The sequence below is a fragment of the Mesoplodon mirus genome, assembly GCF_964341445.2.
Source record: "Mesoplodon mirus genome assembly, contig: HAP1_SCAFFOLD_3316, whole genome shotgun sequence".
NCBI lineage: Eukaryota > Metazoa > Chordata > Mammalia > Artiodactyla > Ziphiidae > Mesoplodon > Mesoplodon mirus.
The window spans coordinates 1-6651 of NW_028294039.1; positions in this window are offsets into that span (position 1 = coordinate 1).

Consider the following 6651-nt stretch of genomic DNA (forward strand, 5'->3'; position numbering starts at 1 on the left):
CACCTCTAAGATTTATAATGAAGTCGAATACATGGCGTATCCCTCGGGGACTGATCAACGCCAACTATCCTTTTTATCCTTTATCTTTTTTTTTATACCTAAACGAGGACATAGCAAAAAATTTCTGCGGTAGACTCACAAGCTCTCTTCGCGGTGAGCCTTTTCTCATTACAGTGCTCACTTAGAACCAAGAGTTGATTGTATCACAGTGTCTACTACACATCATCTACACTCCTTAACTATAAATTAACATCAACATACATCATGAGTGTAGTGGAAGACACATATCTCAGCATGTGCTACATTCATATGCTTCCTTAGATTCTTTTTCCTACATCAAAGCATCCACGGATCTCCATTCACTGAGGTTTTTCCTCACGGATGGATCTCGAGCCGGCGGTCGCGAGGCTACGTGGCGCGTCCCCAGGTGGCGGATAGGGGGTGAAACGCGGACCAAAAGCGACCTTGTACTGTCCAGAGCCGCAGGTGGATTAAGGGGATGGACTCCCTTTTTCTGCTGCGCCGATTTCGCACATACCTTCTGTTGCTGTGTAGACATGTTCGTGCACGCGTGTGTGGATATGCTCTTGCAGTGCAGATTGTATTCTACAAGTAAATTCGGCTAAAAGCCTGCAAGCAAGTGACTGGGAAGTACATGTGAGGCGGTTAGTAGTCGCCTCCAACAAATAAGCTCAATGTCCACTCTACTAAACTCTGGGAAAGACTGGCAAGCTACTCATGAGTATATTTAGCCCCATGGTCAGAGCCCGGCAAGCTACTCCGTCGGTACAAAAAACGCCAAAAACAGTATAACAAATGGGCCTCATTCCCCTGACCCCGAAAGAGCCCCCGATACTGCAGCGTTGGGTAGGACGAGTACGGAGAGGCTGCTAAAATCTCAGGGCCATTCTAGGCTGCCTAAATGTGATAGGACTAAGGTGACGATCTGTACCTACAACGCAAGATCGCTTGCATCAGAGTCCGCTGTTGAGGACTTGCTGATGCAAGCCAGAAAAATCAGGTACGACGTCATCGGACTGGCTGAGACGAGGAGACATCGTTCCTTTAACGCCGTGCATGATTCCGGAGAAGAACTCTTCCTTGGAACATGCGACAATAGAGGAGATGGAGGCGTTGGTGTCCACGTCAACCCGAGTTTGGCCATGAACATCGAATCGTTTGAGCAACTAACAACCCGAATCGGACGGTTAAGGTTGAAGAGATGTGGGCCTATGCCAGCTTTGACTATCTTCGTCGTCTACGCACCAACTTCAAGCTACGACGAAGATGAGGTCGAAGCGTTTTATATGGACTTGGAAAAGTTCTACAGAGAAGATCATACTTTCTTCAAAGTCATAATTGGCGACTTCAACGCTAAGATTGGACCGAGAAGAATGTCTGAAGAACATCACATTGGGACCCACGGATTAGAATGGAACGAACAGGGAGAGAGGCTATCCGAGTTTATCATGACGACCAAGACAATCCATGGTAGCTCACAGTTCCAAAAGCCCCTCTCTCAACGCTGGACGTGGGAATCCCCCAATGGAGAGTACCATAATGAAATAGACCACATCATAGTAAACCGAAGGTTTTGCCTAACCGATGTCGCTGTTGTCCCCAAGTTCTACACCGGATCAGACCATCGCCTTCTTCGTGCAAAATTCTTTTTTTCGCGGAAAGGAGAGAAAGCCGCTATGTTCAAAAAACGAAATCCCAAAACTGCCGTTAATTGGGATTTATTCAAATCAATAGTCGGCCTATGGAAAGATTCTGTTACTGACAACATTGACGAAGAATACAATCGGCTTATTCAACATCTTCACGTTAGTGCTATAAGCGCCGAGTGTCCCAAAGTCACTAAGAGACGTCTCTCTCCAGAAACACTCGAGTTGATACGCCAACGTGGTATTGCGCGAGCCACAGGCAACCGACAACTCACGTCCGAACTCGCAAAACTGTGCAGAAAGGCAATAAAATAAGATCTCAAAGAGAGAAGAACTGCAGTGATGGTTGAAGCTGCTGAAGTTGGGAAGAACATTCGCAACGTTCGCCGGAGCTTTGCCAATTATAAAACTAAGATGATTGCACTCCGACGCCCAGACGGAACACTTACAGCTTCAAGAAGGGCAATGGAGAAAATCATCCACGACTACTACTCTGATCTTTTCGACAGCCACGTCCTCCTCCCTACATATGAAATCAAAGAGGACGAATATGTTGTTCCACCGGTTCTCCCTTCAGAAATCCAACATGCTATCTCATTTCTGAGAAGCCGCACAACACCCGGTCTAGACAGGATAAGACCTGAACATCTGAAGAACCTTCCGCCAGTTCTAATCAACACACTGGCTCGTCTCTTCACGCGCTACCTGTCGGAATGCAAGGTTCCAAATCAATGGAAGATCAGCAAGACCGTGTTGTTGTACAAAAAGGGAGACCTCCACGACATTGGTAATTATCGCCCAATCTGCCTGCTGTCCGTCGTCTATAAACTTTTCACTCGAGTCATCCTCAACAGGATTGATAGAACACTGGACGAGGTACAGCCATGCGAGCAAGCAGGGTTCCGAAAAGGATTCAGCACGATAGACCACATCCACACAATAACGAGGCTCATTGAAGTGTCACGAGAGTATAAAAGACCGCTCTGTCTAACTTTCATCGACTTGAAGAAAGCCTTTGACTCCGTTGAGACAGAAGCGGTGATTGAAGCTCTGGGAAACCAGGGCGTCGCTGCTCAGTACATCAAGATCTTTCGTGAGCTATATAAGGATTTCACAACTATCATATCACCATTCTACAACGAAATTAAAATTAACGTAAAGAGAGGTGTTCGACAAGGCGACACAATCTCGCCAAAACTGTTTACAACGACCCTCGAAGACGTTATGCGAAAATTGGAATGGGAGAATGAAGGAGTGAAAATCGACGGTCGGCAACTACACCATCTTCGCTTTGCTGATGACATCGTTCTTATAACATCAAACATCAGTCGGGCGGAACGAATGCTTGCCGAGTTCGACAAAGTGTGTGGAAATATTGGCCTTCGGCTAAATCTAACAAAAACGATGTTCATGAGGAACGGATGGGTATCTAATGCCCCATTTACGCTCAACGGAACAAATATCTCCGAATGCTCTAGTTATGTGTATCTAGGTCGAGAAATCAACATGATGAACGACTTAGCTCCAGAGCTGAGCAGGAGGAAGAGAGCGGCATGGGGAGCTTTTAAGAGCATCGAGGATGTAGTGAAGAGAATGAAGAACACTCGACTCCGTGCCCACCTTTTTGACTCAACGATTCTTCCTACCTTAACGTACGCATCAGAGACCTGGTGTCTACGTAAGCAGGATGAAAGAACACTCAGCGTTACTGAACGCGCAGTCGAAAGGGCGATGCTAGGACTGTCCCGTATCACACAAGTGAGAGAGGGAATACGAAGCTCCGACCTACGTCAACGATCGAAAATTAGAGACGCCGTTCTTCACGCCAAAAAGTCAAAAATAAGGTGGGCCGGGCACGTGATGCGATTCAATGACAACCGATGGACAAGAGCCGTAACGGATTGGATTCCTCGGGATGTCAAGCGCACAACAGGAAGACCACCGACCCGATGGTCAGAGTTCTTCACAAAAACGCTGAAGGAATGGTATGATGCTCAACGTGTCCCTGGAGCGAGCAGAACCCATTGGGCTACTCTTGCACGCGACAGGGACGGATGGAGACAGTACTGGCGCCCGCTCGATACACTCGAAGATCAACGGGAATCCAGGTGATCCAGGTGACATCAAAGCATGCGTGACGATGCTACTTTTTCGATAATCGCAAACAATTTTCGTTAATTGGAGTGCTTGTGGATAGAGATAAAAGACAAAACGCTCAACGTTGATGAATGCGCCATGCATTCGTCTTCATCACGCAGATGTGAATGAATGCATATGTGACCCATCCCATAACTTTCGGTGGCCTACCGAACAATCAAGCCAATGTTCAACTCATCAAGTCCTCTTCAAAGTGTTCTATCGATTCTTTATAAGCATTATTAAAAGTTCGATTTTTCAAAGCTCGTAATGGACGTATTGTAGCCGCAAACACAAACGATACACTTCGGTAAGCAATCGAGCTCGCTCACTAAATCGTCCCAGTTTTCGAAACAGGAGCCTCAGTACCAAAAGCAAAAACCAACCCAGTCGCAAGAACTCGCCACTGTACAAGTCCAGGATCTATTTAATAAGAGGACAATAGAACATGATATTTTTTTACTACATGAAAATGATGCAAAGCGAAAACACATGGAATAGCATCAAATGAAATTCTACGCGGTCGGAAGTAAAACAATCTTTGATTTACTAAACACATCACTCTCATAACACGACGTTGACTGCGAAAAACGAAAGCCTTCAAACGTTGGATTTATGTAGAACTTTTTATGATGCTCAATATTATAGGCGACTTAACTCTTATCATGAGATAGCTGTGATTTTCGCCATGCTCTTACGCTTTTGTTTTCGGCTACGCGGTGGAAATATATAAATCGTTTTTACAGTTTCGCTAAGCAAGACAAGAGATGGACCCCTACACTGCAACGAAATTTGTCGTAGGCGAATTTCCAACCCGTGACTGCCCTATCTGCGGGGGTCACCAGTTATTCACCACACCCATCTGTGCGCTTTGCTTTGCCTTTCAGTATGTTTTACTTCTATCATTGCTATCACCATTCGCCGTCAACTTGATTACCTCTGATTGTGTTAATTGCCCAAATCGGTTTTAAACCCCAATTGAGCTGAAGCTGCAGTTAGCTTACAATGTTATTAACTTTGTCAATTCTTCTTCTCTCCTCTTCCGCAGACACAACCAAGCGGTTGGTCGGAGATCGAGAAGTGGCTCTGAAGAAGGCGATACGGCCGAAAGTCAGCCCAATAAGTAAAATTGTTTACCAACGTTGTGTTTGTTCAAGTATTAAACAATGCCGAGATTAAAGGATAGTCGGTCTTGGAAACTGTTATTAACTTTCTTTATTAACTGCGTAATTCTTTTTTTTAGAATTAGGGAATTAATAATGAAAGTTATTAATATTTTTTACTGTTTTTTTTTGTGTCACGATAGCGTCTATGCGCTCCAAACGCTTTACAAATATCGTTATTTATTTCTGACGCTTTTACGCTCTCTTACTTCTTGTCACACTATTTGAAATCTTTACTAATAGTAGTAAAATCCAGTTGTTGAGGTCTCTGAAAAACCACCCCCTAATTTTGCTATGCCTTCCCAATAGTCGGTCCTGGTATTAAGATAATCAAAAATTCGATTGAACTCCCACATGTTATCTATTCCCTCTCATAAAACCAGGATCATTGAAGGTATGCTTCAACACAATGTATGCTTTCTACTTCTATCGATCTCTCTTTATATTGACGTCTTATTTGTGTAAGTGCCTAACTAATTATGTTTAAGATTTACATTAATATAAGTCCCGTGTAGTAGCACACGAGAGAAGTATAACACCCCACTGGCCGCCTAAATAATCTCAAATCCGAGAACACGAAATAAATAGAATGGAACGAACAGAGCGGGAAACTATCAGAGTTTATCACTAAAGCCATTCATAGAAACTCGTAAACCCGGTGACGTACATTTCAACACTGGACGACTTATATCCTTCGTAATTCTCCCAATGGAGATTACTCTTTAAAAAAAGCGACATTTAAGCAGAAGATTTTACCAAATGGAAGCGACTGTTGTTCCCCAATTTCATACATGATGGGACAATGTCGCATCATTCACACAGACTCCTTTTTAGGACAGAAGGAGAAAAAGCTGAAAATATCAGGAAATGAAATCTTAAGATTATAAAAATCGGTGATGAATACGATCGGGTCATCGCAACGCGTTCAACAACCCGCAGAAATGTTTTAGCTTAAACATAAATCTAAAGATATATGAACTATCGGCAATTGGCTACCATTTCCTATGCTAGGGAAGATCTGCAGATTAGCGATAGAAGAAGATTTAACAGTATTGGAAAATTCAGCAATGCCAGTGGAACACTTTCCGATACTTCAGATCAAGCTAAACACTTCCGAAATTCTGACGGAAAACTTAACACATTCCAACAACTACCAGAAAAGGCCATCCGTAGATTTCTTTATATATATCTTTGACAGCCCTGTTCACTTGTGCACACATCAGCTCAGCAGGTATGGGCAGTGCTTTGCCCAGAAGTCCCACTTCATTCGTTGATGAAGAATCGCATTGCACTCGGTTCTAACAAGGTTGGACCCGAACAACTGCATCTGAGCGTTAAACAATTATTTCCCATTAAGATTGTTCAAGATTTTCGCACATTGTGTTCAACACGAGTGTTCACATAAATTCCACTCATATTGATTAGAATTGACGGAACGCTGGATGAATGGCAGTGATGAAGACCAGGCATGGTTTGGAAAAGAATTCGGTACAATAAATTACACCCATACGACAACAAACCTCGTTGAATTATAGCAAAAGCACAACATAACATTTGTGTAGGTTTCATTAAACACTCTTGATTCAATTGAGACAAAAGTGGTCATGAAAACTAGCCATTGCCAACGTATACGGGTTGTTTACTCAAACGCCCTCAATGCGATATATCACAAATGGCTACTAAAA